The sequence below is a fragment of the Mus pahari genome, chromosome X (assembly GCF_900095145.1).
Source record: "Mus pahari chromosome X, PAHARI_EIJ_v1.1, whole genome shotgun sequence".
In the NCBI taxonomy this organism is placed as follows: Eukaryota; Metazoa; Chordata; class Mammalia; order Rodentia; family Muridae; genus Mus; species Mus pahari.
In genome coordinates, this window is record NC_034613.1 from 108,877,383 (window position 1) to 108,900,911 (window position 23,529).

The window sequence follows — 23,529 nt, forward strand, 5'->3', positions numbered from 1 at the left end:
AACCTCACACCAGTCAGAATGGCTAAGATCAAAAATTCAAGTGACAGCAGATGCTGGCGAGGATGTGGAGAAAGAGGAACACTCCTCCATTGCAGGTGGGATTGCAAGCTTGTACAACCACTCTGGAAATCAGTCTGGTGGTTCCTCAGAAAATTGGACATAGTTCTACCTGAGGATCAAGCAATACCTCTCCTGGGCATATATCTAGAAGATGTTCCAACTGGTAATAAGGACAAATGCTCCACTATGTTCATAGCAGCCCTATTTATAATAGCCAGAAGCTGGAAAAACCCAGAAGTCCATCAACAGAAGAATGGATACAGAAAATGTGGTACATTTACACAATAGAGTACTACTCAGCTATTAAAAACAATTAATTTATGAAATTCCTTGGCAAATGGATGGATCTGGAGGGCATCATCCTGTGTGAGGTAACCCAATCACAAAAGAACTCACATGATATGCATTCACTGATAAGTGGATTTTAGCCCAGAAACTTAGAATACTCAAGATACAATTTGTTAAACTCATGAAACTCAAGAAGAATGAAGACCAAAATATGGACACTTCACCCCTTCTTAGAATTGGGAACTAAACACGCATGGAAGGAGTTATAGAGACAAAGTTTAGAGCTGAGACATAAGGATAGGCCATCCAAAAACTGCCCAATCCAGGAGTCCTTCCCATAATCAGCCACCAAGTGCAGACACTATTGCATACACCAGCAAGATTTTACTGAAAGGACCCTGATATAGCTGTCTCTTGTGAGGCTATGCCAGTGCATGGCAAACACAGAAGTGGATGCTCACAATCAGCTATCGGATAGGACACAAGGCCCCCAATTGAGTAATTAGAGAAAGTACCCAAGGAGCTGAAGGGGTCTGCAACCCTATAGGCAGAATAACAATATGAACTAACCAGTACCCCCAGAGCTCATGTCTCTAGCTGCATATGTAGGAGAAGATGGCCTAGTCAGCCATCATTGGAAAGAGAGGCCCCTTGGTCTTGCAAGCTTTATATGCCCCAGTACAGGAGAACACCAGGGACTAGAAGTGGGAGTGGGTCTGTAGGGGAGCAGGGGGCATATAGGGAACCTTGGGGATAGCATTTGAAATGTAAATGCAGTAAATACCTAATAAAAATTGAAAAGAAGTATACGGAAATCCATCAACGTAATCCACTATATAAACAAACTCAAAGACAAAAACCACAAGATCATCTCCTTAGATGCAGAGAAAGCATTTGACAAAATCCAACACCCATTCATGATAAAAGTCTTGGAAAGATCAGGAATTCAAGGCCCATACCTAAATATAATAAAAGCAATCTACAACAAACCAGTAGCCAACATCAAAGTAAATGGAGAGAAACTCAAAGCAATCCCACTAAAATCAGGGAGTAGACAAGACTGCCCACTTTCTCCCTACCTATTCAATATAGTACTTGAAATCCTAGCCAGAGCAATTTGACAAGAAAAGGAGGTCAAGGGGATCCAAAGGACGAAGTCAAAATATCACTATTTGCAGATGATAAAGTATAGATAATAAATATAAGTGACCCTAAAAAGTCCACCAGAGAACTCCTAAACTTGATAAACTGCTTCATTGCCATAGCTGGATATAAAATTAACTCTAATCTACACGAAGTATAAACAGGATGAGAACGAAATTAGGGAAATAAAAACCCTCACAATAGTCACAAAAAATATAAAATACCTTGGTGTGACTCTATCTAAGGAAGGGAAAGAACTGTATGACAAGAACTTCAACTCTCTGAAGAAAGGAGTTAAAGAAGATCTCAGAAGATTGGAAGATCTCCCATGTTCATTGATTGGCAGGATTAATATAGTAAAAATGGCTATCGTGCTGAAAGCAATCTACAGATTCATTGCAATCCCCATCAAAATTCCAACTCAATTCTTCAGTGAGTTCGAAAGGGAAATTTGCAAATTCATCTGGAATAACAAAAAACCTAGGATAGCAAAAACTCTTCTCAATGATAAAAGAACCTCTTGTGGAATCACCATGCCTGACCTCAAGCTGTACTACAGAGCAATTGTGATAAAAACTGCATGGTACTGGCACAGTGACAGACAAGTAGATCAATGGAATAGAATTGAAGATCCAGAAATGAATCCACACACCTATGGTCACTTGATCTTTGACAAGGGAGCTAAAACCATCCAGTGGAAAAAAGATAGCTTTTTCAAGAAATGGTGCTGGCACAACTGGTTGTTATCTTGTAGAAGAATGCAAATTGATCTATTCTTATCTCCTTGTACAAAGCTCAAGTCTAAGTCTATCAAAGATCTCCACATGAAACCAGAGACATTAAAATTTATAGAGGAGAAAGTGGGGAAATGCCTTGAAGATATGGGCACAGGGCAAAAATTCCTGAAAAGAACAGCAATATCTTGTGCTGTAAGATCAAGAATCCACAAATGGGACCTCATAAAATTGCAAAGCTTCTATAAGGAAAAAGATACTGTCAATAAGACAAAAAGGCTATCAACAGATTGGGAAATTATTTTTACCAATCTTAAATTTGATAGGGGACTAATATCCAATATATACAAAGAGCTCAAGAAGCTGGACTCCAGAAATTCTAATAACCCCATTCAAAAATGGAGTACAGAGCTAAACAAAGAATTCTAAACTGAGGAATATCAAAGGGCTGAGAAGCACTTGAAAAATATGTTCAACATCCTTAATCATCAGAGAAATGCAAATCAATACAACCCTGAGATTCCACCTCATACCAGTCAGAATGCCTAAGATCAAAAAATCAGGTGACAGCAGATGCTGGCAAGGATGTGGAGGAAAAATAACACTCCTCCATTGCTGGTGGGATTGCCAGCTTGTACAACCACTCTGGAAATCATTCTGGCGGTTCCTCAGAAAACTGAACATAGTACTACTGGAGGACCCAACAATACCTCTTCTGGGCATATACCCAGAAGATCTTCCAACTGGTAATAAGGACACATGTTCCACTATGTTCATAGCAGCCTTATTTATAATAGCCAGAAGCTGGAAAGAACCCAGATGCCCCTCAACAGAGGAATGAATAAAGAAAATGTGGTACATTTACACAATGGAGTACTACTCAGCTATTAAAAACAATGAATTTATGAAATTCTTGGGCACATGAATGTATCTGGAGGATATCATCCTGAGATGGTGAGAAACTGAAATTTAATATTTATAATATGAGAATATCTTAGTGAATAGTTTTTATATTGCTCATACAAAATCATTTAATAACTTATTAATTTTTTGGTGATCATGTAAAAAAATAAAATAAACAAATGAAGTCCCTACTATGCTCATGAACTAGACATGGTATTCAACTGAAGAAGTTCTACAAAGTAGTGATTTATAGAAAGCTCCAAAACTTTCCCTGTCTCTCTGATGAACTTAATTATCACAGTGTCTTTTAAACCCCACATGAACAATTTCTGTTAATTAAACTGCTGCCTACTGCTGAGAGCAAAACTCATCCATTGTACATTCCATACTGGCTAATCCTTGCCAGCAGGTCACCTATACCTCCTAAGGTTTCCTTTAAACACAATTAATGATGACAATGATTATAGTGATGATAATAATAATAATTTTAGTACTTAATCAACACATTCTATAGCTGGAAAATTAAATAGGACTCAAAGACTTTCATTTGTTTGACAGTGAAAATAAAGGGTAGCCTATTCCAAAGGTCCAATTACATTTTCATTGCAATTTAATTTTTTTTAGAAACTTGACCCTAAAAAACTTCTTTTAAAACAACTAAAGGTTTATTTATTTATTTATTTATTTATTTATTTATTCAGTTATTTTTTTGTGTGGGAGGGTGTACCTGAGTGTATGTATGTACACCACATGCAACTGAATGCCCTTGGAGGCCACAAGAGTGTGTTGGATGGCCTAGAACTGGAGTCCAGATGATCGCAGTGACCCATATGAGTGCTGTTGAGCCATCTCACAAGCCTCAAACTCAACATCCCTTTAATTAGTAACTGTATGACAGCTATGGACTTACTACAAATTAAGTAAAAATTATATCTCCTACAAATTAAGTTATTGCTATTTCATATAACTTACACTAAAACAATTCCAAAAGATATACATGCAACAGGAACCTAGTCACATAGTTTTCTACATAGTTTTTCAAAGTACAGTTCCTTTCTATATTAAATAAATAGATATTTTCTCCAAAGCAAATATGTTAGTTCCTAAAACTGCCAATATAATATGTGTACCTGTAGTTACTTCAAAAGCAAATAATCTTCATTTCATGAATATAGTGGAACCAAGTACATTTTTGGGAATTCCAAATATATGACTCACAGACTGTATCAAATTTATACATAAGAAGGTAAATATAGCTGGGTAGTATTCCAACGTGTAAATGTAGCGCATTTATGTATCCATTCCTCTGTTGAGGGACATCTGGATTCTTTCTAGCTTCTGGATATTATAAATAAGGCTGCTATGAACATAGTGGAGCATGTGTCATTATTATATGTTGGAACATCTTCTGGATATATGCCCAGGAGTGGTATAGCTCAGTCCTTAGATAGTATTATATCCAATTTTCTGAGGACCCAAAAGACTGATTTCCAGAATGGTTGTATTAGCTTCCAATCCCACTACCAATAGAGGAATGTTCCTCTTTCTGCATATCCTCACCAATATGTGCTGTCACCCGAGTTTTTTGTTCTTAGCCATTTTGACTGGTGTGGTCTCAGAGTAATTTTGATTTTTGTTCCCCTGATGACTAAAGATGTTGAACATTTTTTTAGGTGTTTCTTGGCCATTCGAGTTTTCTCAGTTGAGAATTCTTTGTTTACCTCTGTTTCCCATTATTTAATAGGCAATTTGGTTCTCTGGAGTCTAACTTTTTGAGTTCTTCAATGGAATACTACTCAGCTATTAAAAACAATGACTTCATGCAATTCGCAGGCAAATGGATAGAACTTGAAAATACCATCCTGTGTGAGGTAACTCAGTCACAAAAGAACACACATGGTATGCACTCACTGATAAGTAGATATTAGCCCAAAAGTTCGGAATACCCAATATTTAGTTCACAGACCATATGAAGTCCAAGAAGAAAGAAGACAAAAGTGTCCATGCCACAGTGCTTCTAAGAAGGGGAAACAAAATACTTACAGGAGGAAATACGGAGACAAACTGTGTGGAACAGAGACTGTAGGAAAGGCCATCCACAGTGCCTCACCTGGGGATCCATCCCAAATACAGTCACCAAACCCAGACACTATTGTGGATGCTTGGAATTACTTGCTGACAGGAGCCTGATATGGATATCTCCTGAGAGTCCCTGCCAGAGCCTGACAAAGACAGAGGCAGATGTTACTAGCAAACTATTGGACTGAGCGTGAGGTCCCCTATGGAGAAGTTGGAGAAGGAACTGAAAGAGCTGAGGGGGTTTGCAGCCCATGGTGGGGAACAGCATTGTCAACTGACCAGACCCACCCCCAGAGATCCTGGGAACTGGACCACCAACCAAAGAATACCCATGGCACTGGCTGCATATGTGGCAGAGTATGGCCTTGTTGGACATCAGAGGAGGAGCGACCCTTAGGTCTGAGGGTATTTGATGCCCCAGTGTAGGGGAATGCCAGGGCGGGAAGATGAGGGGGGGTGCATGGGTGGGTGAGAAAGTATCCTCATAGAGGCTCAGGGAGGGATGGGATAGAGGGTTTCCAATGGGGAGATCTGGAAAGGGAAAAACATTTGAAATATAAATAAAGAAAATATCCAATAAAAAAGAAGCTAAACATAAAATTAAGGGCATCTGGTTATTTCCATACATTTATTGATCCATGTTCTTCCTCTAATATGTTAAATGTCCATTTATTTTACCACTTAAAAATGTCATTTGGTAGTAAAGCTTTAGATATACTTACATTCATCCTCATTTCCTCACAGTGTAAAATTAAGGAACTTGATGCTTTACTTTTGTGATGCTTTTTGTTAATATATAGTTACAACAAGCCTTATGTGTTTTCCTGTTGCTATGATAAGAAACCCTGGAGGTTGGGGGAATACCCTAAGGGACAAAGAATTTATATGACTAACAACACCAGCACTTAGTCCACCACTGCAGTGAAGTCAAGTTGGCAGAAACTTAAAGCAGTTAATCACATAACATCCACAGTCAAACACAAAGCATAATAAATAATCCCTTTTCAAGTGATTCTAGATTGTGTCATGTTAACAATTAAAACAGCTGTCAATCTTGTATCCCAGGTCTCTCAGAGACCAGTCCTTGCAGGAGAGTGTGCAGGATGCAGAAGCAACAGAACATCTTAGACAGGGTCCCTTCAGGCTTTCCTCCTCAGTCAGGAGGTAGAGCTGCATCCCAGACCTCTGTGCACTTTCCCACCCAGAGGAGAGTCAGACTCCAGGGAGGGCTCAGACCCCAGTACTCAGGCGAAGCATCTATCTTGTGTCTTGGGTCTCTCAGAGACCAGTCCATTGCAGGAGAGAATGTGGGAAGCAGAATCAACAGTGTCTCCTGGACAAGGTCCCTTTGGTCCTTCATCCACAACCAGGAGGCAGAACTGATCCTCAGACCTCTGTGCAACTTGCCTGCCAGAGGAGAGCTTGCATGCAGAGAGTGCTCTGACAAGTGGGACCCAGGAGAGAGTTGAACTCCCTGGAGTACTGACAGAGGCAAACAGAATCACAGGAGGAACAAGCTCCAGCCAGAGATAACTAGAACATCTAACACCAGAGATAACCTGATGGTGAAAGGCAAACATAAGAATCTTACTAACAGAAACCAAGACCACTCAGCAGCATCATAACCCACTACTCCCACCACAGCAAGTCCTGGATACTGCAACACACCCGGAAAAGCAAGATTCGGATTTAAAATCATATCTCATGGTGCTGGTAGAGGATTTTAAGAAGGGCATTAATAACTCAATTAAAGAAATACAGGAGAACACTACCAAACAGGTAAAAGTCCTTAAACAGGAAGCACAAAAAACCCTTAAAGAATTATAGGAAAACACTGCTCAACAGGTAGAAAACCTTAAAGAGGAAGCACAAGCATCCCTTAAAGAATTACAGGAAAACACAACCAAACTGGTGATAGAATTAAACAAAACCATCCAAGATCTAAAAATGGAAGTAGAAACTAAAAAGAAAACACAAAGAGAGACAACTCTGGAGAGAGAAAAACTAGGAAGAAAATCAGGAACTGTAGGTACGAGCATCAACAACAGAATACAAGAGATGGAAGAGAGAATCTCAGGTACAAAAGATTCCATAGAGAACATGGACACAACAATTAAATAAAATGCAAAATGCAAAAAGATCATAACTCAAAACATACAGGAAATCCAAAACACAATGAGAAGACCAAACCTACAGATAATCGGAGTAGATGAGAATGAAGATTTTCAACTTAAAGGGCCAGAAATTTCTTCAATAAATGGAAGACAACTTCCCTAACCTAATAAGAAGCCTACAGAAGAACTGAAAAATAGCCTGGACTAGAAAGGAAATTCCTCCTGACATATATTAATCAGAACAACAAATACACTAAATAAAGACAGAATATTAAAAGCAAAAAGGGGAAAAGGTCAAGAAACATATAAAGGCAGACCTATCACGATTATACCAGACTTCTAACCAGAGACTATGAAAGCCAGAAGATCCTGGACAGATGTTATACAGACCCTAAGAGAGCACAAATGCCAGCCCAAACTGTTATACCAAGCAAAACTCCCAATTACCATAGACGGGGAAACAAAAGTATTCCATGACAAAACCAAATTCACACAATATCTTTCCAGGAATCCAGCCCTTCAAAGGATAATAAAGGGAAAACTCCAATACAAGGAGGTAAATTATGCCCCAGAAAAAAGAAAGAAAGTAATCCTTCAACAAGCCTAAAAGAAGTCAGCCACAAGAACAGAATCCCAACACAAACAACAAAAATAACAGAAGCAACAATTACTTTTCCTTAATATCTCTTAATATCAATGGACCCAATGGAGGAGCTCCAGAAATTACCCAAGGAACTGAAGGGGTCTGCAACCCTATACGTGAAACAACAATATGAACTAATCAGTACCCCCAGAGCTTGTGTCTCTAGCTGCAGATATAGCAGAAGATGGCCTAGTCAGCCATCATTGGGAAGAGAGGCCCCTTGGTCTTGCAAACTTTATATGCCCCATACTGGGGAACACCAGGACCAAGAAGTGGGAGTGAGTGGGCAGGGGAGCAGAGTGGGGGATATAGGGGTCATTCAGGATAGCATTTGAAATATAAATGAAGAAAATATCTAATAAAATAATTTTAAAAAGAAGCACCTTAAATCAAATGCAAATTTAAAGCTGAACAATATAAACACTCAATAAAGTGGAAACTTAAGGGTTATTTGGAAAGTTGCTTGGGTGGTGTTTGCTGGGGCAAACATGTGGAGTGTTTTTCTGAAGTGGACACAGGTGAAAGACTAAGGCAGACTCTTTAAAGAACATATAGCTGAAGCAGACATGGGAGAAAGGATGTCCTTCTAAAGCAAGCACTCGAAAGGACACATGATGAAGGATCCTTTGCTAACAACATGCCATGTATTGGTCCACCTTACATCGAGTAGTTGAGCTGCATTTGCTGGGACTCCACAGAGAGAAAAGCAGCAAAAATAGTTCTGGTGGTGTGCTGTGGTTTCTTGCCGTTTCTGCATACTCGGGCTGATTTACAGAGTGATGTCAGCTAAGACAGATGCATGTGCTGAGGCAAGACTCATGGAGGACATGTGATGTTTGAAGGGTATAAATAGGGCCTGCTAGACTGTGAGGAAGGCTGAGATAGCCTTGCTTATAGAGCTAGCTATGCAGGAATTGTGGCTCTTCTGTCTTTGCTGATCATCACTTCCCTGAGAGATGGAGAACCTCTCCTGGCATCCCTCCTAGTCCTTCCTGCTGACTCAAGCCGAGGCTGAAGTCTGGCAGTCTCTGCTAGGTAGTGCCACCACTGCTGATTCAGGTTTGCTACTTCAACTGTATCTGAAATGTTTGCAAGTGGATCAAGCTGCTGCTGCTGACCTGTGAACTGAACTGATATCCAAATAATGCAGACAGGAGTTGCTACAAAAGAACCTTTCTTTCTTTTTTTTTTTTTTAAATAAAATTGAATTTTATTCCAACAGTTGAAATCCATAAGACTCTTACTTTAACATGATGTCACCCTGTTTTTTCCAGAACCACAGAGATATAAAAATAGTAAGCATAGTGAAGTGTGGGGCACCTGCACTGTCCTAGCACAGAACGGGCAGGCTAACCATAGCAGAAAAGCTAGAGCTGAAAATAGTTAACAGATAAAGAACCTTTCTAAACAGGTCCACTTTCCTGTATCCTTTCTTTCTTATTACATCTGGTGGTAAAAAAAAAAATGATTAAAAACTGGATTTGAAAAACTTAAAGTTACAACTCAATCTCAATATTCTCCTATGAATAAATACAATGGCACTTACACTCTCAGCTAGTAGCCCTGGTATATGCCAAGCCTATGTAAATGCCCTAATTCTTTTACTTTGTCTGTTTATACATTTGCATTACAATTATTTTCATAGTAAAATACATGCTAATTTATTGAAGAAATTTCTTTTCAAATGGGTTTTAGATTAAAGGCTGAGCATGCAGAAACACACCTATAATGTCAACTCTTGAAAGTGATAGACAGAAGGAGGAGTGTTTATTTCAAGTTCAGTGCAAACCTTTTCTACTCTAGAACAGGTGAGATCCTGACCAGACAGGGTTACAAAGTGAGACCCTGTCTCAAAATCTAAACAAAACAAAGCAAACAAACCAAAAAAGTTTGGACCCTTAATCTGGTGCCACGGGGCCCAGGTGTGAATGAGACATAGCACTCCTGAGATGGCACTAGACAACCAGAGTCTCCAGGTACCAGTAAGATAAGCAAGTAAGTGGTGGAAAGATGAAAGAAAGGGAGAAGCAGATTACATTGAACACCTAGAATAATCTTCATTAAGATGAAATCAAGACAACCTCCTATTGGTAGCATGGGGAAGACACACAGAAGCCCAGGGTAACCACAAGATGACCAAGTGAATAGTGGAGGGATTGAAGAGAAGGAGAAGCAGAACGGTTTATGTACAATGAAGACAGGCAGAACTAGAGACTCAATGGTAGTAAGGAACAGCCTGATGTGAGTAGCCTGCTATGCCATCTAAGGCCATCATGAGGTCCTAGCCTATGCTGATACCAAGGGCTAATGTCTGGCTCCTTGGTCCTGTAACACAGGGGCTATGATAACACCAAAAGCTACATAAACATCCCTTGTCTAGGCTGCTGTCTGGGGTCATATTGATGTCTGAGCACTGTGCATAGCTGGCCAAACCCCTCACCTGGGCACTATGGGTGAGCTGGCCCCAATGGCATGAAAGCAGAAAAGCTAACCCTGAATCTTCCAGCTGCAACACTGGGAGATTATGCCCCTCACATCTCTCAGGAAGCACAGTAGAGCTGGCCCAATTTGGGTGGGTAGTGTTGAATTGAAGTGACTCATATAGATTCAGGTATTTGACTACTTGGCACTATTATGGAGTGTGGCCTTGTTGAAATAGGTGTGACCTTGTTGGAAGAAGTATGTCACCATGTCACTGTGAAGGAGGGCTTTGAGGTCTCCTATGCTCCAGCTACATGCAATGTGACATACAATCTTCTTTTGCTGCATGCAGGTCAAAATATAGAACTCTCAGCTCCTTCTCTTGTGCTGTGTCTGCCTGCTTGCCACCATGATGATAATGGACTTAAACTGTAAGCTATCCCCAATTAAATGTTTTTCTTTATAAGAGTTGCTATGGTCATGGTATCTCTTCACTTCAGGGCACTAAAACCTTAACTAAGACAAGCGATGGTAGATGAGTCCGCCCCAGAATGTGAACACAGGAGAGATGGCCTTAGCACTTTTATGTCCTGTGTTGCCATAGGCAAGGGAAAGATATGCTGCCTCACCCCTTGTTACCTATGGTAGACAGAAGAACTGTTCCTGAAATCATGAGAGGAGGAGAGCTCACTTTGTCCTTCACCACTGTACCACTCAAGAGAGTGGGCCTTACAACTTACTTGGACAGCAAAACAGAGCTGGCCCTGCTGGCACAGGTACAGGTGAGTGGGCCCTGAGGCCATGGGAGCAGGAGAACTGGATCAGTCCCTTGCCAGTTGTAGTATTAGGGAAACTACTTGGGGCAGTACAAGAGAGCTCACCCTAGTGGTGAGGTGTGGGTGCAGGGGAACTGGTAGGCTGACTAGCTTAGCTACCACCCAGGCCCAGAAACAGGACTTTGAGTTGGCCCATTCCAAAATCTACCCCATTTATGAACTGCTGGAACAAGGAGGGATGGGTTGTACAGTTCTAGAGCTGCAGGATTTCCATGAGCCAGGGCAACAATAGAATATTCAAGAGAAGTTGTGTTGAGGATCCACTATTGATAGTGTGGCAGAAGCCAGAGGCCTTGTACCAGACCAATGACCCATTACAATGATTAGCCAATAAAGAAGTGGGGACACAATACTGTGACACACTACAGCTTCTACAAAGAGTTTTTTTTTCTTTTTTTTTGGGGGGGGGAGTGTTGTAAGGGGTGGAGCATGGCTACAAAGGGATTGGATACGATCACATAATATGAAATTCACAAAGAATTGACAAAAAGTTAAATGAAAAAATTTTGGGGATCTCTACAAGCTACTTATTATATGACCTTATTTATTTATGAGGTAATTCAATCAATGGGTATAAGTAGTCAACCATGCCACTGATTATTTCAAAGAAAATATAAAGTATTCCATTGTACTACAAGAAATGGAAAACATATATGTTTAGAAATTTTTTAAAAATCAATGCCCACTTTCTCTGAGAAAAAAATGCAATGTTCAGGCCCCATATGGCTGAATAATAATTTCCTACACAGAGAGAGGGTGGCTTCCTTAGATCAACCAAAAGTTCAGCCATACAATATAAGAATGGCAATCAATGTTATAATTTTTGTCCTTGTCTACCATCATGGTGTACCATTTTTTTTCCACTGTCAAGATTCTCTAAAAGGCTGAAATCATAATTTTATTTAAAAAAAACACTCCAAAAGGCGGAATTCCATGAAACAAGATATAATATTAAGATAGTATGATTGCAAAGCTAGTTTTCTTAACTCCAAGTATAATTCAATAACAAGATTTGAAATTATAGCCATCTAAATATATACTTATATATTTGTTGTTTTGGTTTAACATACAAAGGAACCACTGCTATCTGGACTGGTTTGCAAGATTTTTGCTTCAGAAATCTATTTTTATGTTCTTCAGTGAACTGTTCAACAATCTCTGCTTAAAATGAGATCTCAAAACCTGTATATATAAAAAAATAAAATACATCTTTTTGTCTTTTAAATTATTTCAATCTTTGAAGTTGTTGCTAGTCGCTCCTTTCACTACTCATATTAAATTATAACTTCACATATATCCAATGATTCTATGTTTCAGTGTTTCTTCTATGGAACACTGAGTCTACAGTCAATTAAGCAGACTTCAAATTAATGCTTGCCAATAACTCTAGGACTGGAGTTTAAGTTTCTTTATTTTGTATTACTTCACAGATATGACAATCATCATCAGTTTCTGCACACAAAGTATAGGCAATTTAGAAATCTAAAATTAGTATGATAAAATTATTTAAATGAGTACTGCATAAGAAATAGATTAATCAGGTCACAAAAATGGCAGAAGTGTCCCAAATCAGAGGTCTTACTTATTTTCTACCTTGCTGGCAGGTTGACCAAAGATAGTACATATTGTACATTATAAATATATATTATGCATGTATGTGTGTGTGAATGTGCAATATTGTATAATTCATTGTGAAATTTAAATATTTTTGTCTATTTTTAATTGAAAATCCTGCAAGGATCTGGCCTCCGCTCTGAAATGTAAGCAATTCTGTTTACTGTTTTAATGGGGAAAATTACAAAAAACAACTATCTTCTACATATAGTTGAAGGTAAATCAATATTATTACTCAAGGAGACTATTTCATTTTAGTCTATCAAAACTGAAGCACTTTTGAAACTGATTTAGTTTTAGTTATTTTGATAAAACAAAAACTTTGTGAAAATATTGTTTCTAAAAGTACAAGACAGAAAATCTAAGACTAACCTCATTAGTGAACTTTTCATTTATGTATAATTCTATGTCTGTTGTTGTTTGAATGAGAAATATCCCCTATAAGAGTCAGTTTTGGCAAATCTTCTAGAAGGCATTAGAAGGCAAAATGTATATTCATTTTCAGTGCTAGTTATGGTAATAGTCTATACTGGAAAAGCAAAAATATTAAATTATTAATGCATTTAGAATTATTATGCAAATGAGAGGCAAAACAAAAAGTCATAATTTAATATAGAATATTAACAAATTCAGACAAAAGCAGACATAGTATCACAATATCCTATATGAAACTTTCTGTTAGATAAAGCAGACTTAAAACCTCTAATTGTCTTTTACTCTGGAAAGCCATTTTCAAGACATTTAATCTTTATTAAATTACAATATTTCCACCTCTGTATCAAGGCTCTGATAGATACTAGATGACATGTATGATGGCATGTATCACTCAAATAGGCTTTACATATTTGGAATGTAGGCAAAGAGAACTTTGGCCATTCTATGTAGAGTTTTAATTTTGAGCACATTAAAAGCATTTCAAAAACTCTCCCCTCTCTGTACCCCCTTCCCCACTATCTCTCCCCCTTTCCCTCCCTTTCCTCTTTCATTTTCTTGAGGCAGGGTCTGACTATGCCCAACTTAAAATTCACTATGTAGCCCAGCCTGGCCTCGAATTCACAGCAATGCTTCTGTCTCAACTTCTTTGGTGCTGAGATTACAGGTTTTAGACACCATACTTGGCTTCCAAATTTTAATCTACAGATTCCATGGAAAATACTATCAGAGTTTCACAGACCTAGGTGGACCCATGCCAAGGACTGCTGCAAAGATAATACCACTTAGCAGAACTCACTCAAGAGTTGGGAGAGGGGCAAAAGAACTCCTCTGCGAGGGGACAAGAGACAGATGGTGTGGGCTTTTATAAAAGGGTATGCGACTCAAGGCAACAGTGGAAATGTGTTGCATTTGGCAGCTAGGGATGAATTGGCTGCTGGAGCTGAGCTGCTAAAGGTGGCTGGGGGCAGACCTAGTTTTTAACAAATACACTGTGTTTTCTATCAAAGTGTTAAATAAGACAAAAGAAATTTCATTTTTAAAGAAAAATTGTGAAGCTGCCATTTAACAAAAATCCCTCCCAAGTCAGCAATTTTTTGGAAATCATAGTATGTACTCAAGTTTCATTCTGCCTGAAAACTGCACTGCTCTGTTACAGCCATGCAGTGAGAATGCAAAACCAAACTCTGACCACTCTGAGGCATAGGACACTGTCTTAGTCAGGGTTTCTACCCCTGCACAACATCATGACCAAGAAGCACGTTGGGGAGGAAAGGGTTTAATTCAGCTTACATTTCCATACTGCTGTTGATCACCAAAGGATGCAGGACTGGAACTCAAGCAGGTCAGAAAGCAGGAGCTGGTGCAGAAGCCATGGAGGGATGTTCTTTACTGGCTTGCTTCCTCTGGCTTGCTCAGCCTGCTTTCTTATAGAATCCAAGACTACCAGCCCAGAGATGGTCCCACCCACAAGGGGCCTCTCCCCCTTGATCACTAATTGAGAAAATGCCCCACAGCTGGATCTCATGGGGGCATTTCCCCAACTAAAGCTCCTTTCTCTGTGATAACTCNNNCTGTGTCAAGTTGACACAAAGCTATCCAGTACAGACACCTTGTACTAAAGGTAGACTTGCTTGCCCAGTTATACATGGCTGTTTAGCCTTCTGCAAAACTTTTCTGTTCCACAGAAATAATTTGGATTATATAGCCATTTTCCTGATACTTACATACATTCCTGACAATACCCACTTTGCATATTGGTTCAGTGTATTTAGGTTTGGTTTTTCCAGAAAGAATTTCTCTGTGTTACTGCTCTAGCTGTTCTGGAACTTGCTGTTCATACCTGCCTGGGATCAAATTCACAGAGATTCAACTGTCTCTCCCTTTCAAGTATTCCACCACACCTTCCTTAGTTTTTGGTTTTAAACTTGGCATACACTACAGTTATAGCTGGATGAATAGAATCATACTTGAGAAAATGTCTTCATCAGATTGGCCTGAAAGCAAGTATGTGAGGCATTGTCTTGATTAATGATTGATGTAAGAGTCCTACATAGGCAGTGCCACCTCTTGGCATATACTCCTAGGTGGTATAAGCTGACTGAGCAAGTCCTGGAGAGTAAGCTAGTAAGCATATTCCTCCATTGCCTTTTGTTCAGTTCTTGTCTTATTCCTACCTTCAGTTCCCTTGATGGTGACCTATAACCTGTAAACTAAACTACTTTGCTGCTTTTTGTCATGGTGTTTTATCTTAACAACAGAAAAGTAAACTAGAATATCTACTCTAGGTGTTTGAGTGAGAATGGTTTCCATACCCTAATTTATTTGAATGCTTTCTAAATCATAAGGGAGTGGCACTTGATAAGAATTAGGCCATGTGGCCATGTTGGAGGTGGTGAGTCATTGGTGATGGGCTTTGAGGTTTCAAAAGCCCTGTCATTCCAGTTAGCTTTCTCTGCCTAGTGCTTCCAGATCAGATAAAAGCTCTATGCACCATGTCTGCCTGCCTGCTGCCCTGTTCCCCGTCACTACAGTGAAATTGTGAGCCCCCAATATACTTTTTCTTCTATAAGTTTCCTTGGTCGTGAGGTCTTATCATGACAATAGAAGAGTAATTAAGACACCCATGTTTGTTTTTATTACAAAGGGAAAGGGTAAAGTGAAAAAGAGTAGTGAGACTATTTATATTCCAATTTAAATTTCTGGGTCTAGTCAAGATACAGTTAACTTTGACTGACCAGTTTAGCACAATTTTACTTTATTTGTGAATAAAACATTTGTGTCTCAACAAAGTACTTACTCCTCAGAAACAAACTATTCTATAATAGTCTCATCTAAAAGCCCTCTAGAGAAGCAGAAACTGTGTTCCTCCCAATAGGTTCTTGAATACTGAAAATAAAATAGCATCTAAGTATTTTGTGTTTAATTGTTAATAGTTACAGAATACATTGACATATTCTTTCTCAAAGAAGCATCTTATTTACATACTTTCTCTTCATCATGATTTTGTGTTACATTTATGTGTCATAATTCCTTTTTCAATGGTTAATTTTATAGGGAAATCTGAATATACCAAGTGGTTTTCAAATTGAACATTGTTTCTAGATGTCTGTGAGGATTTTGCAGAAGAAATTAGCATTTGGATCATGATTTCAGTAAAAGACATTATCTTTCCCTACCATATGGGTATCACCCAATTCTTCATGAGAATCTAATACAACTAAAAAAAAATCAAAGAAATTAAGTATTCACCTTGTTTTGTTTCTTGTTTACCTGCTTGGATTCAGAGATTTGCCTATCTATTCAGTCTTTGCCTATCCGTGAATAGGGATTTATATCATGGTTTCTCTGGTCTCAGTTTTCACACATTAACTTGCGTTATACCACCATTTTTATTGTATCTCTACTTTGGGAATGGCAGATTATGAGTGTCTTAACTAGGTTTTTACTGCTGTGAGCGGACACCATGACGAAGGCAATTCTTATAAGAACAACATTTAATTGGGGATAGCTTATAGGTTCAGAGGTTCAGTCCATTATTATCAAGGTGGAAGCATGGCGGCATCCAGGCAGACATGATGTAGGAGGAGCTGAGAGTTCTACATCTTGTTCCAAAGACAAACAGAAGACTTGTTTCCAGAGAGCTAGGATGAGAATCTTAAAGAGCATACCCACAAGGACACACTTCCTCCAGCAAAGCCATATCTATTTCAACACAGCAGCATCTAATAGTACCACACCCTGGGCCAAGCATATTGAAACCATCACAGTGGTATTTTTTCCCCCTTCAAAATGGCGGAAGACAATTTCTCCTGTTTCTTCACTTGCATATATCCTTTAGAAAATTCTAATACAACCTTCTCATGAATCATGGACAGGTCCAGAGCAGAGAACAAGGTACATTATGTCTACCTGTCCAGCAATAGCATTTTACTATAAAATAGTGTGTGATTAACAGAGACTGTGTGTTTCATAGGATAAAATTTTAAATTTCAATACAAAGGCTAGAATCTATTCCTTGCCACATTTCTGAACAAATTCATAGCCAAAGTCATGGTGCTCAAATAAAAAATGAGACAGATAATTTGTCTAGCTCTGAGGGGTTTTCCAGGATACAGAAATTTTAAGGTTCAAACTCGGATGGTCCCCAACAAACAAATACATTGGTAGCTTAAACAACAGATAAAGGGATTGGTGAGTGCTACTGTCAAGAATAATCAAAGCTTCTAGGTTGCTTTCTACAGAATGTATCTTGGTTAGTAAAAGTGATATTGATGGTATTTCATTTTTATTATAATATTGACTCTACCATTCTCTTGATTAGGCCAACATATTGTATCCTCTAGTTTTCTTATTATTATGGTTACTATATTGACTGACAAGATACTAGCTTCTTTTGAAACAGTCACTTAAAAGACTCTCCTTAAATTGGTTTATTTTTGTTATTATACAGAATAAATTATAGCTATGTATTCATGATAATTTCTATGATGATGATTTCATTATTCCATTTACCTTTCATTGTTCATGTCATCAGGGATAGTGAGCTCCATTTCCTGACTCTTGGACAAGTGTTACGTTGAGCTTAGATTATTTCAACAGATATTGTTTGTCTTCCTCTAATAAGAAAATAAAGGTTGATTGGAACCAGGTGATTATGTATAGAATTATTTATGGTATAAGTTTGCTGCCTATTATACTCTAGAATTTCCATATTCAAAGTTATTCTCAGATACAGACACTGTGAGAAAGATGCTATATTACTACTATTTGTTCCAAATCTACAATATAAGTCATGGTTGTTTGTCCAAAAATGCCCTCTTCCTTTGCTACCAGGAGATGGTCAATGCAATGCTGTGTGAACAGTATCATGGGGTTCTAGAAACAGGCTTTCAATGCTTCCAGAAATTGGTATCCCATTTTTTTATTATTGTTCATTTTCATATTTATGATATTTAGGTGGATGTCCATGTGTTTCTTTAAAATAAAAACTGTCCCCAAAAGTGTTTGTCATACCAAAAATAAATTACTCTCAAGGATGAACACACAGCTAAGTTGTTAAGAGAACTTGATGCTTCTGTTCAGAATCCAGGTTGGATTCCCAATACAGGGGACAGACATCCTTTCTGGTCTGCAAGGCCACCATAAACACTTGAACACACATACAAGCAGGCAAAACACTCATATACAATTTATGATTGATTGATTGATTGATTAATTAATCAAAATGACTCTCTTCATTCTGGTTTATTAAATATCCCAAATATATATGAACACAAAAATGTGACATAAATCTTATTGATCAAACACACTAGAAAGAATTTTCTCAGCACTGTCTGCTGTGCAGCTTACATAGCTTCATGGTTGACTTTTATAATTATTCTCATGAAACCATAAAATCCAACTCTCTGACAGACTGAGATTGAGTAGTATTTCTTTGCTTTAATCTTGGATATGCTGTTTGTAACTTAAATTTTCATTGGAAACATTATTCAAAAAATAGATTCTTTATAACATTTCAAAAGAAACTATAGTCAAAAGGCCTGGAAAATGTGGGGCAAAAATCCAACTGCCCTAGGGATTTTGTTGTTGTTTGTCTCTTGAAAACCCAAAGTACCCATGATTAAAGATTAGATATCAGGACACATGACTAAATCATTTTCTTTCTCAATTAAAGTTAAAGTACTCTTTTTCTTTTGCATTTCCCATGTAAGAAAAACAACTACACTATAACCTATAATTGATTTTAGTGGGAGAAATTTCTTGGGAACAATATGCTAGAAATGCCTTTAGTCTGGAAATTCTAGAAGAGTATAATAAAAATGTTGTTTCAAAGGAATTTTTTCAAATAAAAGCTTTGTATATGAATTCATAAATTAGATTTAGTCAAATTCATATAATATAAATAAAATAAAAGGCTAAATTAATTATGTATAAGTATATGTAGATTTTGAGGTAAATTAATGACAGAAAATCAAGTTATAAGATCACACAGTTTATTGAGCACAATATGAGAAAAATCAAAACATACAGAAACAGCTGTTATGAATGTGAAGAAAACTGTAAGAACAAATACCATGGAGAGACAGACTTATAGTTCAGCTTTTAATGCCTACAGGGAAGTTTTTATTTGAATTTGGTTCATCCTAGAAGACTCTGAAATGGGAGTTCATTGATCCCTAACTTGCTGAGAGGCAGCCAAGTACATTTTATTTCAGTTAGTTCAAACTGATGTTACCTTCATGGATTTATGGCACTACCAAGGATATTACTATCTATCTACCTATTCATGTTTCACCAACACTACAGAAAAATATGAAATAATACAGCCTTCAACTACACAGGTAGAATGCACAAATGCCAAACCAATTTGAATTCTAAGGTTCATTACACATGCAGGTATGGTTCAGGTTTATTTAACACTTCCATTGAACACTTTATTGGATATGTGCTTAATGCCAAAACTTATCATAATGTGTCACTTTGCTGATTTTGGGTTTATAAACATGTGTAGTTCAATCTAATGTCTTATTAAACAGTAACCTGAAAACCTTAAATTAAAACATAACTATTGTCATTTGTAAACTAATTATTACATGGACAGTATTTGTTAAATTGAAAAGGGTAAGTAGTTATTTAAACATATGCCTTAACAACACTGGAATATTTTAGAATCTGTTTAGAAGAAAATCCTATTACAATAATTTGAGAAATAATGTTATCACTTAATTAATGTCATCACATTAAGAAATTCTTAGAATAATGCTTAGAATTGATAATAATTCTTAGAAAAACAATCCATTCTTGTTTAAATGGATTGGTGGGTGACATGAGTCAGAATATGCCCACTCTATATGTAACTTAAGATACCCCAAAATAAAAACAACACAGCTGAACAAAATATTCCCAAAAGTAAATATATAATTTTCATTGGATTATTATAGTAATTTATCATGTTAAAATCATAAAGCTTTTTTTAAAAAAATTTTAAACAAAGCATGATTCCTGGTATAATTTAAAGTCCATTTCAGAAACAAAAAAACAGCTTTCATGTTTCACATATATTTCTTGTCATTTTCTCAGAACATCTGCTTTTCTAACTTACCTATATGTTTGTGAGTAGAACAGAGCAAAACAGTGTTTCTAAAGTTATAAATCTATAGGAAAAGACTCAACTTGAATTTTAATATTATATTGAAAACTAGCTCTATATTGAAAATATTTTTATATCAGTTTAACTGTCAGTGATGTACACTGAATTGTTTATAAGTACACTGAATCTGCTTGAAAATATTCAGGTCATAAAACAGAGAGATGATGAATCAAAATTGGAAATTCATTGACAGTTGTGGGAATAAAGTTTAGGTTACACAGATTCAATTATGTTCCTCACTGCTTCTTAATGTAGTTCATTACTATTGCTATATATCAAAATAACACATATTGGGCAACTTGTAGTCAATACAAATGTATTCCTCACAATTTAGAAACTAGAAAGTCCACAATCAAGCCACCAACAGATTCTGTTTCTGGTGTAAGCTGTCCTTCTATTTTCAAGGAATCCCTTACATGGAAGAAGACAATTGCTCAAGAAAAAGGAGGCCTATTTATACATGGTCATGTAATCCATTCGTGAAGACAAAGTACCCGTGACTCAATTGCCAGCTCAATGCTCCATCTTATAACACTATCATATGGGTGAATAAGGTTTGACTTATTGACTCTAATAAATGTAGTTATATCATAAATATAAAAATCATGGAAAACACCATGTGCTCTTTTCTAAATCTAACTGTGAAAACAAAATTGACTTACAAATGATATTCTACCACAAACACATGGTTGCTGGAAAATAATGTAATATGAACAAAGTTGTTATGAGACTTATCCTTGAAATGATGGATTTATTTCTCAAAAGGGTTAGCATAAACTAAAGATAAAATTTAGGCATTTTTCACTGATACATATAAATCAATTCACTTTAGAAATATATAGAGGAGAAAGTGGGGAAGAGCCTTAAACCCATGGGCACAAAGGGAAAATTCCTGAACAGAACACCAATGGCTTATGCTGTAAGAACAAGAATCTACAAATGGGATCTCATAAAATTGCAAAGCTTCTGGAAGGCAAAGGACACTGTCAATAGGACTCAAGAAGTTATACTCCAGAGAACCAAATAACCCTATTAAAATAGTAGGGTTGTTTGGGATACAGAGCTAAACAAAGAATTTTCAACTGAGGAATATCAAATGGCTGAGGACCACCTAAAGAAATGTTCAACATCCTTAGTCATCAGGAAAATGCAAATCAAAATAACCTTGAGATTCTACCTCACACCAGTCAGAATGGCTAAAATGAAAAACTCAGGTGACAGCAGATGCTGGCGAGGATGTGTAGAAAGAGGAACACTTCCTGTTGCTGGTGGGATTGCAAGCTGGTCCAACCACTCTGGAAATAAGTTTGGCAGTTCCTCAGAAAATTGGACATAGTACTCCAGGTGTACTACTTCTGGGCATATACCCGTAAGATGCTCCAACAAGTAATAAGGACACATGCTTCATTATGTTCATAGCAGCTTTATTTATAATAGCCAGGAGCTGAAAAGGACCCAGATGTCCTTCAACAGAGGAATGGATACAGAAAATGTGGTACATTTAAACTATGGGGTACTACTCAGCTTTTAAAAATAATGAATTCATGAAATTCTTAGACAAATGGATAGAATTAGAAAATATCATCCTGAATGAGGTAACCCAATCAAAAAAAGAACACACATACAGATAAGTGGATATTAGCCCCAAAGCTCCAAATAACTAGGATATAATTCACAGACCCCATTAAGTTCAATAAGAAGGAAGACCAAAGTGTGGTCCTTCTTAGAAGGAGAACAAAATACTCACAGGAGCAAATATGGAGAAAAAGTGTAGAGCAGAGACTGAAGGAAAGGCCACCCAGAGACTGTCCCACCTGGGGATTCATCCCATATACAGTTACCAAACCCAGACTCTATTTTGGATGGCAAGAAGTGCATGTTGAAAGGAGCCTGATATGGCTGTCTCCTGAGAGGCCCTGCCAGAACCTTACAAATGCAGAGGCAGATATTCTCAGGTGACCATTGGACTGAGTTAGGGGTACCTAGTAGAGTAGTTAGAGAAACTAACTCCTATGGGGAAGAACAATATCAACCAACCAGACCCCCCAGAACTCCCAGCGACTAATCCATCAACAAAGTACACATGGTTCCAACTGTGTATATAGCAGAGGATGGCCATGTCATGCATCAATGTGAGGAGAGGTCCTTGGTCCTAGGTTCAATAGATGCCCCAGTGTAGGGGAATCAGGGGCATTGAGGTGGATGTGGGTAGGTGGGTGGAGGAACAGCCTCATAGAAGCAGGGGGAGGGAGGATATGATAGGGTGTTTCCGGGAGGGAGGGAAACAGGGAAAGGAGATAACATTTGAAATGTAAATAAAGAAAATATCCAATAAAAAAATAAATAAAAAACAAAGAAATATTTTAGATGCTATGATACATAATAAAATGCTAAAGGCATTGACCCAGTGTTAACATGTTTTCAGATCAACAGAGGAGATAATATTAGTTTATGGTAAACATAATAATGGAATTCAACAATTCAAAGTTCAGTAAGTAAAGTCACATATAGGAGAATAGTATAAAAATTACTTTTAAAAAACTGGTAATATGGCTCAGTCGGTAAAGATAATTGCCACTAAACCTGGTGTTTTGAGTTTTAGTCATAGAACCTACATGATAGAAGGAGTGAACTGATTCCTGCAAGGTGTCCTTTCACATACACATACACGTACACGTACACCACGTACAGAGAGAGAGAGAGAGAGAGAGAGAGAGAGAGAGAGAGAGAGAGAGAGAGAGAGAGAGAGAGAGAGAGAGAATAAATACAAATAAATGGAAAAAATAAAACTAATATTTTATGACTGGTTAAAATTCACAGGGCATGGCAGCACATGCCAATAAGCCAGCTCCCACAAAGCAGAAGCAGACCAATGTTGTGAACACAAGGTTATCCTAGTCTAAATACTGAGTTCCAGGACAGCCAGGGCTATGTAGTGTAGAGAAACTCTGTCTGCAAAAAAAAAAAAAAAGAAAGAAAGAAAGAAAGAAAGAAAGAAAGAAAGAAAGAAAGAAAGAAAGAAAGAAAGAAGGAAAGAAAGAAATTCAAGCCAAAATAAAACAAAACAAAACAAACAAACAAACAAAACCATAGCATATAACAAATTACA